We start from the raw sequence: 12,590 nt of genomic DNA on the forward strand, positions 1-12,590 counted from the left end.
AAATTCAAGTAAAATGCTCCTCTCCTAGGCCGCCTAAGAGCTATTTGATTGAGATTTTATACACCTTCTCCTCTTGTTCTTCTCCATCTTTAACAGCCGTTACTGCACTCTATTCTGGAACTTCTCAAACCCCCCCTCGAGGAAACACAAAGTCGACCGACGGACTGCGTGGCTTTTCCTTTATTTCCATTTGTGTGTGCGTGGCACATAATAATGGTGGATTTTCTTTTGTTTGACATTAATTTTTTATTCTTGTTGCTTTTGTTTTGCCTTTTGTCTTGGCTTCCCTTTGGTGGCGGGGCATGCAACTTGCACTTAAGTTTATTAGAAAGAACAAAGGAAAGCAGGGACAACGCCGTTAAGAGTGTTGAAATTTGATAAATTAACATTTGCATTCATCTGCATGCCACTGCAACAATTTGCATCTTCCACGCAATCCCCTCTCCTGCCGCTGCTTCTGCTGCTGACAGCGACAAAAGTCTAAATCGGTTTTTAGATTGCAACGAAATAGTTTCGGGCGGTGGGAGGTGGGCGGGGGCAGGGAGGAAATTAAATCGATGTCACCCATGTTGACACTTAAGGCAAAAAGTTTGGCGAAACTTCGGCAGCGACAGCGATGTTGAAAGAGCTCCCCGAATAATAATCAAGTGTTAATTATTTTATGGTTTTCAAAAAGTTTTCAACTGAAAGTTTTCGCCGCAAATCATCCTTCAAGATACGCATCGATTTCAGCGCCTCCAACGGGAGGCAGTCCATGGTGGAGAGGGCTGCTGTTGCTGTTGCTGTTCCGGGCCGGCATTCATTTCCTTTCAGGGCGAACTGTAATGAAACTTCCGCCTGGCAAAGCCCACAAAGATCCCCAACCCAACAGCCCCCAGCCCCCAGCCCCCAGCCCCCAGCCCCCAGCCCCCTTGGCAGCCCGTGGCAAACTAATGCGCTGCCATCAGTTGACGATGGCATTCAGATTAAGCGCTGCCGGCAATGAATGAACTCGATGCGGTGATAAAAACATTTATCAAACAAAAAAGACGAATAATCGCCAGGACCAGGACCCCAGCAGTCCCCAAGGCAGGGCGGAGTCTGAGTAGTCTTAGGCCCAGGGCTTTTCCAAGAGCTACAACGAAACGTGATTAAGTAATTTGTGCGGCACTTAAAAAACAATTATATTGTACTCAAAGGATTGTATTACAAGCAGACAGCCAGAAATCTCAGCAGAACAAATGCTCTTGTTTATAAGCAAGCCAAAAATATGAAATCTTACACATACATCTCTCACATTTATTCTCAGGAATGATGCTCAGGAAACAATCGAAGCCGAGACACCTCTCACAGAACAAGACAAAATACATAATTCGGAACAAGATCTTCGCCCTGGGCTCCCCCGAAGAGAGGGGAGAACACGAACACATACTTTGGGAATGGGCCGCGAGAGGGCCCTGAGACAATGGTTATTAATCAGTTGCCGATAATGCCAGACAAGAGTCTTGAATAAAAACTCACAGACCCCAGATGGGGCAGGCGAAGAGGAGCGGTGTGTGTGTGTGTGTGTGCACTGTGCCCCGAGGATGTGTCACAGTCACACTTTTGTTGTTAATTGAACGTGGCATGCATCCCCATGCCCCTGCTCTTGCCCCCTGCTCAAGTGGCATCCACACTAATGCCGGATTCATGCTAAGTGGTACGGCGAACGATCTTCTGGTTGGTAAATGTAAGTGTGTTCCTCTATGTGAAGAGTTCTTTCTATTCATAGAAACGTTGTCATTGGACCTTGCCGTGAGTTTGCCATCTCTTCCGGCAATTGATTAATCATTGAGTCTCTGCACGATGGACGATGGATGCACTTTGACGCCTCCGAATCTGAATCGATAAGAAAAGTATCTCCAGAGAGTGTTTCCTCTCCGATATGCCTCTTTAGAGCAGATGGCTTTAAGTAATCCCCAATATTAGCTTACTCTTCATTTCTTTTCCTTTCTTTTTTGTGGTGGTGGTTGCTGATAAAAATTCACAGCAAACTCCAGAAGCTGGAACGCAAAAAAATCCACAAGAAAAAACACAAAAATTGCTGCCCTGGCCGTATATCTCCCTCTCTGTTGCTCTTTAGGGCTGCTGGACCCGGTTTCTTCTCCTGAATTTTCGGCTGTTCGTCATGTCCATCGAGTGATTTTGATGAATTGCTGTCATTAATCTATGACGTACGCAACTACCAAAGGAAATGCCATCATCATCAAAAGCAGCCCAGACCGAGCCAGCAGCAGCAGCAGCAGCCGGGATCTGAAACCAAGGCGGGGGAACGGAGAACGGAGCAGCCCAGAGCCCGCAGGGAAACAGCCTGAGCCGGAGACAGGGACTGGGACGGGGACAGCGGCCAGGGCACTGGGAAAACAATGCGCAGGGCAGAGGCAGCCCAGAGGCAACCCAATCCGAGCTGGGATGATGGCGCTGGGCCTCGACTTTTGGTAAAAATGTAGCATTTGGGAATTGCGCAAGATTTCGCTTTCATTTTCCAATTTCAAGCTTCGGCCTCTGGCCTCTGGGCTGCGTACAGCCACCACAAAACAGAAGCAATGAAAATAGTATCTAATGGAACAAAATGAGACCTACAGTATTTAACATTTCATTAGGGGTTTTTTATAGAGCAATTTTTATGTACATTTCAAGGGTTTCACGCTTGAGATACATTCCCAAAGATATGCAATTACATATTTGTAAGTTAGATCTAGTCTTTCAGACCTAGAAGCATTCGTATCCTTTAGGTACTTTTGTATTACTCAGATATTACTACTATTATTAATTAAAAAAGTATTTTCCAGCTCAGAAGAACACTTTTCTGTCTTGGAGATACATTTGTATCTGGTTTCTGCATCACATCTATAAGATTAAAATATTCAACATTCTCTTATGCAATGGCTCTCCAAATCCTAGCAGGTCTCTCAACTGAAACGCTTCATGTCAAACGATTTTTTATTTGCAGCCACCCGCCACCCACCTCCCGGCTCACACGAACACAGCCAAAGATACATACACACAGATACAGAGGCGAGATATTTGCATTTTGCCCAGATACGTTTTTTACATTTCTGTACATAAATGCATTTCGTGTTTACATTTTTCCAGTGACAAGTGTCTGAATCACGCTGCAGCAGCCACTGGGGATGACATATGGCGGCAGGGAGAGCCAGCGACACGCAGCCGACAATCGATTAATCAGCGAAAAATAATAAGAAACATGTTCACCCCCCCAACGCCACCCTCCCCTCCTTCACCGCCCTGTCCTCTGGGGAGATGCAACTGCAACGGAGTCGCAGAGTCGGAATCTGTGAATGCGGAACTGATGTCGCCCCGGCACACTCAAAAAATGGGCAACTTCAACATTTCGGGCAGTCAAATAAATAAGCAACAACAAACCCCATTCGGTGGGGGGAATGGTACAGAATATTATAATTCTAAGATGAATAAAAGTTGGTGTTTGAGTTGTCTTTTCTTTTGGGGCCCCACACACACGCACAATTGTCAATAATGATGGAGGAAAGCCGAAAAACTGGATAAGAAAATCGCCGACCCTCGAAATGAAGACAACAAAAGCGAACGAGAATGAGGGAAAAATGTCAGAGCCAAGAGCCCAAATGAGTGACCAAAACTCATTACAACGAAACTTCAAATTGCCCAAATTAATCTAATTTGTGGTTCTGGGGCCCCTGCCCTGGGCTGCGGGTCTCTTTCTATTCAATGTCAATGAGTTGAGTGGCTTGTCAGTGGACAAAGTTCTTGTTTGATTCGGCGATTTATTTATTTCCTTATTTCTCTGTTAACACAATTCTCACATAATGGGAAATTGTGTTTGTCATTTGTTTTGTTCTGAATATTGATTCAAGTTTATTCGTTGCCAATTTTCGTGTGTGTACAAATTCCGAGTTAATTATATCTTAAACGGTTGCCTCAGACATCAGACATCTCACGGGGTTCCTGCCACTTCAAAGTTTCGAGCAGAACGATCTGTCACTCAAACAAGCCAATGGCAAGAGGCTGGCACAGCAAAAACGATGTTGGGCCTCTGGGCTCTGGGGTCTGGGCTCTGGGGTCTTTGATGTCTGCAATTGCAATGGGATCTGCCCAGAAGATGGCAGCGTGACACGAGCCTTATCACGAGAGACTGTTAACAGACATCTTTGCTGGGTTATTCTCTGTGCCAATCGGAGGATCATCCCATCACGCTGCCATCTCTAGTGTGAAGCCTCTCTGCCCCCAGTCGACATCATCTAGATATATAGCCGCATAGCCTCGTCGCGCCGTCGTCGCTGTTGGCGTCATTATTAATTTCTGCTTCACATGCGGGAGCGCCATCGGGGCAGGGCATTGGGAGGAGAAGTTTTCAAAATGAATTTTTATGCCCCTCTGCCGGTGCCTCTCCCGGTGCCTGTGCCCGTGCCTGTGCAACGTTTTGGCGCAGCCTCTGCATCTCTCATTTTATTTTGGCATCACGTGGCTGCCACTCCCGCTGTCTGCCTCATGCAACCATGCCCTGCTGCCCCTGCTGCCACTGCTGCTGTTATATTTGACATATTGCCGACATTGATAGTATGAGACGTTGCAATGAAATTTGTTGTGCTCGTCAACGGGAGTTGCGGCCATTATTCAAATGCCTGACAGAGTTACGCATTCAAATGGCAAAGGAACACGGTGGCTTTGGATACCCTATAGCCTTGAGCCTGGACAGCATTAAGGATGGTTTTGGCTAGTAAATGGAGCACCTCCTCCAATCCAAATGCCTTCTCTAGCTGATTGTAATTCGAAACTAAAGCTTCTGTAAGGCGCCCTCCATTTTCCACATAGATCATCTCCAGCATGTAACAATTTGTTGCCACTTCCCTCCTCGTCATTCGGCCAATCCATTTGTGGTAGCCATTTTGTTGCATTGCAGCGAATGGGCTGCAATTAGTTTTTTCCAAACGAATTTCACTTTTCGATTAACAACAGCCCAAAGTACGAGCATGCGGAGTAAGTGCGTAATTTCCCTGTTGAGGCAGCCACGCATAAAATGCCATTTTTCACTTTCCCTTTTTCCCATTTTCCCATTTCTCCCTCCATTTCTCCAGACCTCATTCACTCTCCATTCCGACTCCCATGGTGGTGGTGGCTGATCGAACACTAATTACAAAGCAACATCAAAATAATTATGGCCACTTTGGTCATAATAACTAAAGAATTTCCACATGTACGAGGACGAGGAGTACCTGCCAGCCGCAGGAGGACCTGCCTGGACAGCCAAGAGGAAGAAAGGCGGCTGTTTCGTTTGACGAGAGATTTGCTGAAATTGCTTTCACATTAAAAACACTCTCACCCACCACAAAATACAGGATGGACTAGTCCTGGTCATGGTCCAGCCTACCTGGTCGATGGCGATAGCAATTAATACCTTTCACTCTGACCCGTTTGATGTGCCCTGTCATTCCGACTCCGACTCCTGCTCTGTCTGCTGCTCCTGTTCCTGGTCCAACTCCAGCTACAGGCTGGCAACTCCTGCCTTTTGGTCATTTGTTTGTGTCAACGCTTGGACCGCTCCTGATGCTGCCACGGATTAGAAAGTAATCACGGCCGATAAGAAGCGTCCAGCCGAGAGCGGCGTCCCGTCTCCAGGGACTCAGGGAGTTTCCCCCCGAAGGTGGGAAGCGGTCAACAATGCTGCGTTCTGGTAGCCGGACAGGACAGGCCATTTAAATTACACTCCAATCCAACCCTCGAGCTCCTCTTTCGACCGCCGCCGCCGCCGCCCACACGAGTGGCCGGCATTCTGCAGTTCGGTTACAAATGTCCATTGGGACTTTGCTAATCTGTCATTCGCCATGATGTGCTCCCGAAGGCGGCCCTTCTGGTTGGGTTCTGGTTCGCTTCGGAGCTGGTTGGGGCTTCTGCCCCCGTCACACACATGTGTACAGACAGAGACAGGGATGGTGGAGCGAAAAGGAGAGAGAGAGAAAGCTACAGGAGAGACACCAACTGGCAATGAAAAAGGACGAGTGTCCATATAAATGACCAAAATGCCACGCACTGACCCAACGCATAGCCCAGAGCCCATCACCCCCATGCCACATGCCGCATACCACCCACAGAACCCTCATCCCAGCCTCGTGCTACGCCCATTGGCCCCATCGACGACATGGCAGATAAAATGTTTCAATGTCCAATCGGGCAATTTGTCAAAATACTCACCAATGGACAGGACAGGACAGGACAGGACACACAGGACCCTGTCTACGGCAAAATGTTTTACTTTTTTGTGTTTATTTGCGAATGGTGTTTGTTCAATAACGAAATGTACTTCGATACTTATGTAGAGATTTTTAAAGAGCTTATATTATATTATTTGTATTATCAAGGGCTGTAGCTGTAATACAAGTGCAACACTTGAACCGTTTTTAGCTTAAAATAAAATTAATTATATACGAACTTTCGCTGAATCTTCTACCCCAATTGCCACTCCCACTGCCACCTTTTGCAGATCGAATTCCTGCCACTAACAGAATACTGTTACTGCTGCAGCAGCACCCAGCGACTCATTTAATTACTTTATCCCGAGTCAGGGGATAAGGTGCCAATGGAGCATATCAAATTCAATTCTAGCCAGTTCCCTTGTCTTCCACACTCACACACGACGACTCATATTCCTTGAGGAGGGAATGAGGCCAGGAGCCGGGATTAATGTCCCACAATTAGTCAACATAATTTCCGCTCGATGATTTTGCATTTGGCATTTGCATGGACTGCACACGGAAACTGTCTCTCTGGATTGGTTTTTGGCCAAAAAGGGAAGTGTTGCTAAATTATTAAGTGAATATTGAACGGTTCGTCGTATTGAAATGGGATTCGGTCCAGTGAGGCGCAGGGCTCTCTCTATCTCTATCCCTCTCTGGTTATTGTTATTTGTGATGTGAGATGCTCCTGCTCGCATCCTGGACGCATTCTCATTTTCCGCTCCCGTTGTCGCTCCCGCTCCCGGTCCCGGTCTCCGTTCTCTCGTCCCTGCTGCTGCCATTGCCTGCTTTGCAACATTGTGGACGGGACGCCGTTGCTGCTTTGTAACAGTCTGATTTTGACATTGACGAATTCGTCGACATTTATCATGTACTACGCCCCTGAAGGGAGGCCAAAGCCAGTGAAAGAAGCGAAAAGGATACTCTTGGACTCACTCGCCGTATCTGTGTGTGTGCGTGTGCCTGTCGTTGTGTGTGTGCGAGTGTTGTGCGTGTATGCAATGCCTTTTAAATGCCTACCATCTTGGTGGATGACTACGATGACGACTGCCCTAGACAGCATTCCGTCAGAGCCGTACCCTCCTCAGCGGCGTTGAAGTTTTCATTATACAACATATTTGATTCCCGAAACGTTACGTTGCGTGGAACCAATCCATATCGCAGAACAGGCCAGGCCCGAGGAGAAACCACCAACCGAAGCGTGTAATTAAAATGTATTAATCTATGAAGGAATACCATCATCTAATTGGTTTTATTTCTCTTTTTGTAGTTGAGGGAAGTTGAGTAATTTCAATGGGAACCATTTTAATATCAGTTGATAGATCAGAATAGTTCCATTTCAAAGCTTCTTGCCCGTAAACCATTTTAAATACCCCAAAAAGATACATTCTGTAATTTGAAAAAGAAATTGAAATATCCACACCTAACTGATTGAAATCGATACGATATCTTCGGCCATTTCTTGGAGGAGAAACCTGTAGAACCTGTATATGTGTTCCAAGTATTCTGTGGACCTGCGCGGCAGCGACATGCAAACGAGCCAAATATTAATTGGGATGTCAATTTTAATTTTTCCCTTTCATTTCTTCGAGACTTACATTTAACAGCTCAATTAATTGTGTGGGTCTCATGTGCGCCCGAGAGCAGCGACCACTCCGGGCAGAGAGCCCCGAAAGGCAGATTTGAGTTATGCGATCCATTGGCATTATCTGGCGGCCTGGTCGCATGTGACAAGCGGCAACTGATTCATTCGGGGGATCGGATCGTATCGGATCGGCTTGGATCCAGGCCCTGCCCATGCCCATGGCACAGCGACTGACTATCGATGGTCGGCGGAGACCGGAGACGATAAAGATCTCAAAAGGATCTTGCTGACTGTTTTGGTTTCTCTCTCTCTCTGTCGTGCTCTCTCTCTCTCTTCACCTCTGTCTCTGGGGCAGAAACAAATGGGCGCCATTATAGTGCGACAACTCTTAGTTGTGGTGAAAACGACTTTAAGTCAGTTTTAAATTGAATAATATTAATTTGCGTGATAAAGCGTGTGATCGCGGCCATTAATCAATTAATTAGTTTACCTTTTGTACGACTCTCTTGACAATGAAACGATGCAGAGAGAGAGAGAGAACACGCAGTCTGAGAAAGAGAGAGCAACTTAATCTATCAGAACTACTCGTATAATTGCTCAAGGAAACCCCCAGAACTGCAGCTACGGGCCCCAAACACAAACAATAATTGCCCGAGACCCAAAAAAAAGAAACAAACAAAACATGGAAGGTTGCAAGAAAACGCTGCCTTGCGGCACTTTTATTACTCGTTCATTCGTTTGCCCATTCTCAGTCTGTTGTTGGGGTACGGCACTGGGGGCTGGGGTTCTCTTAATGACCGGCGCGCAAATAAAAGAAAAATGTCGTTCTGATTGACGAATTGCGTGCGTATAATTGTATCTTCCAGATATTTTTGTTTACTTGCGCCATATTTGTACGGCACTCAAAGGGAAAGAAGGAACTCCAACTTCAACTCCAACTCCAACGGGAAAGGGCGACAAGACCGCTCTCGTCCGCTATACAAAACTTTAATTGAGGAACAACTGTAGATAGGCGCCGTACAAAACTTTTGCCGGTTCACGCTCACGACTCACGCAACAGACAACAAAATGTCGGATATCTTTGAAGTTTACCACACATATGTACATATACATATGTATGTATCTTCTTGGGTATATAGGTACTCTCCCAAGTGTGCCCTGCATTGTCTGGGACTGTGAAGACTCATTCATGGTCTGTAATTAGGAGAACAAAGTAGGGAAACTGATATGAAATCAGATTACAAAAGAATAACAGAGCCAAGAAGACACACATATGTGAAATATCTAAGTTTGTATCAAAGCTTAGATCTAGCTAATGGATACAAATATGCACCATCATCATCATCAGCGACGGCTTGCGAATTGAATTAATTAATATAAATTGTTTTATTCGTAACGTAACCATTGCGATTGGAAAAATTTAAGGTGTCAAAGTTTGGAGGTATTTTTATTCGCCTATTAATCGCAGTTTTTATTCTCTTATTATTTTTCTCGATTATATTTTCGGTTTTCCTTTGATGTATCTATGCAAATATCTCAGAGCACGGATGAATGTTGGGCAACAAAGACTCTGCCAGCAACATTTAGTCTTAAGCGCAACGGCTGTCAAGCAGTTCCTGAACTGCTTTCTTTGTGGCCATCCACGCACTGCTTTTGGTTGTGTTCTTTGCCATGTAAACTGAGTGTAAAATATGTGTAGAATTTTATACAGGAATGTAGTAAGAATGTAACACAGCTACAGGCTCGTGTAGATACATCTACATTCAAGACTATCTCAATATTTTGAGAATTTGGACCTTTCAAGATCATTTTCCAATGAGATTTGAATAGTTTTCAGGAGTTTCCAGAAGAGTTCGCTTAAAATGACATTAAGGAACTTTTCTCGTTTCATATAAACAAAGCAGAAATTTTCCAAAAGGACGCAGCCTCCTGCATCATCAGTGGAGAAAGATGCATGAGTCTGACTGAATGTTCAGAGTGTTCCCAATTTTAAACTTAATCCATAAATACAATAATGGAATCATGAGATACTCTTTGCAGCAAGTATGGCTATCCCATGACCGTGAACACAGCAGTACAGTGCAGTGGCAGATGCGGTGGCAGAAGCAGCAGCACATAGAGCCACGCCACTCAAGATGTGCTACGTCGAGCGGTGCAACGTTTTGTGTGTCGTCCGTGGATGCCTCCTCCTCACATGGCGGTTTTTGGCGGTCTCTTTGACACAAAATTCCGCAGTGGATGCCGTTCCTTCTGGCTCTGTCGCTGTGGTCGGGTCTCCTCTGTTCCGTTCTGGCCGTACATATGTTTGATTAAAAATTAAAATTATCATTTACGGCCCATTTAAACCAAACCGACCACAGATTCTTTCGCATTTCGCTCTCATTTTCAGAATAACGAAATATATATTTTTTCATTAGCTGCTTGTCCCGCAACAACAATAATTCAAAACATTGTATCTTCAAGATACAATTTACATATTTCCTTCTAGATTTCAAGAGATTTTCAAGTGAGTTGATTATCAAAACAAGTCTCTGAAGAGATTTAAGAGTTGATTAGCCAAAACCAAGACGAGATTTAGCAGCTCCTTAATTCAGATAAAAATATAACATAATTTGCATACAAGAAATCGATTGGTTTGGTTATTTTTAGTATGATATTTTTTGGGATTGGCAATAATTCGGTTCCCTTTGTTAGACCTTACTGAAAAAAAGATACGAGTATACGAAAGCCAAGAGACCCAGATACCAAAAAAAAAAAGAAAACAAACCCGATTCAGGCATAATCAGCTTAATCATAAATTAACAATAAAATTCGTGGCCAGCGCCGTCGCCTTTTGCAGATAAATTAGTCAAAGCGACACGCCATAAAGCATTCGCTGGACTCATAAATCCCCACAGCCTCACATGAGGATGGTATAGTATGGGATGCCTTTTCGGTGGTTCTCAGTGGCGGCGGTGGCGGTGGCGGTGGCGGTGGCGGTGTCGGAGGCACATTAACATATTGATGTTAACCTCTGGTCGGGGCAGGGTTCGGTTCGGCCCAGCACTGATCTAGCCGCCACTAGTAGATGATCAGGTTATGTTTTGGCGCTGATTTCATCGGGGTTCATGGAAAGTACAACCAACAGCAAGGTTTATGCATAGAAATAAGGCATTTAAAGGCGACATCTGACCGCTGTGGCGCCATAACTCATCCAGCATACCGAGCCACATACCATATCTTGGCGTATCATAGCGTATCATAGCAATAGCCCAATGCTCGATGCGCCACGTCTTGGTCGATGGAGATCGGTGGCATTTGCCGGGCTATTAGATCAGGGCCCGTGTGGTGGTGGTGCTGCTGCCAGCCATTCGGAAACTGTTGATTTGGGTCACAATTAATTGCTTTTTGAGCGCCATAAATATATAGCCAGAAGTGGCTACATCACAACAAAGGGCGCGGCGACAACAGAAGTGCTGACCTCTATGATGACTTGCCGATTTCCGATGGGTATCATTATGATTATATTTTCATCAGTGGTTATGTTATGACAGGAATGATATTTTCACACAGGAAACTTTATTAAATGTTCTCCATTCGATGTTGTAATAAATTTTCCAGAAGTGGCAGTTAGTCCTTCCAGATCCTCCATATTCAGCGTCAAAGAATGGAAACTTCCTTCAGGTCTCCTCCGAATTCGAGTTAATTCGAATATCACGCTTTGATCCAATGTTTTGGCTTAAGTTCTCCGGTGTTTATCTTTAACATAAGGATAATGTAATGTAATCCCTTCCAGCTAAAGGCTTACGAAGCCGAAGCCCTGTTTCAGCCCTGCTATACCCTTCTATGCCGTTCCCTTCCCCTTTCGTCTGGGCCAGGGCCTTGGTCGAAGAGTAATTTGCGAATCTCTCTCTATATTTCTGTCTCTCTCTCGAATGGCTATAAACATGGTGCGGATTAAGGATACGGCAGCGGCGACAGAAAGGATAATTCGCCAACCGACAATGCAGCGCGGACAAAGGTGTTTTGTTTTTATGACTTTGTAACTCCTTCGCCAGCTTAAGGAGGTACATATACCAGAAGTATCTGAGTAGCTCTGCTCGTGTTTGGGAAAGGATAAGTTTACGATCGTTATGGTTGAGGCCAAAGGGCAAGGGTAGGGGTATGGGCCGGGTTAAGGAGGCAGGTACCGTGTCCGGCTAAGTGGACACAATAGAACGCCTATTCGCGAATGCGAATTCTGCGAGAGGGAGAGAGTTCGGCTCTGTGTGGACTGTGTTGACAAAGGCGGGCTATATTTTGGCTATTTAAAGGATTACGCTAAAGGATTGACTTTGCAGCCTTGACTCATTCCCCGTCTGCAGACGATTCCGCCCACAAAGACACTTTCCGCGAATCTCTGACTCGCCTGCGGGTTGAGAGCGTCCTTCCACTTTCCAATAAAGCGAAATGCGAATAAAAAGGATAAAAAACGGTCGAAAAAGGCTTCGATTCGCGGAAGGACGTTAGAAGAGTTAACGTAACTCTTTCGCAATTTACACGTAAATCTTTTACTACTCCTTTACAGGAAACATTTTTGACTCTTAACGAAAGGAAAATTTACTCTTAGAAATATCGTAAAGTCTTTTGTGAGAAATATTCTTGCTTAATGTTAGCTAGAGATGTAGGTATAGAGTTAGCAATGACCAGAGATTAGTGGGAAAGGCTTTTGAAGGAAAGAAGAATCCTTTGACTTAGAAATTCAGTGGAATTTCATTTAGGATTTTCATATATTTAAA

Source organism: Drosophila persimilis, unplaced genomic scaffold (genome assembly GCF_003286085.1).
Source record: "Drosophila persimilis strain 14011-0111.01,24,50 unplaced genomic scaffold, DperRS2 tig00000000-arrow-pilon, whole genome shotgun sequence".
In the NCBI taxonomy this organism is placed as follows: Eukaryota; Metazoa; Arthropoda; class Insecta; order Diptera; family Drosophilidae; genus Drosophila; species Drosophila persimilis.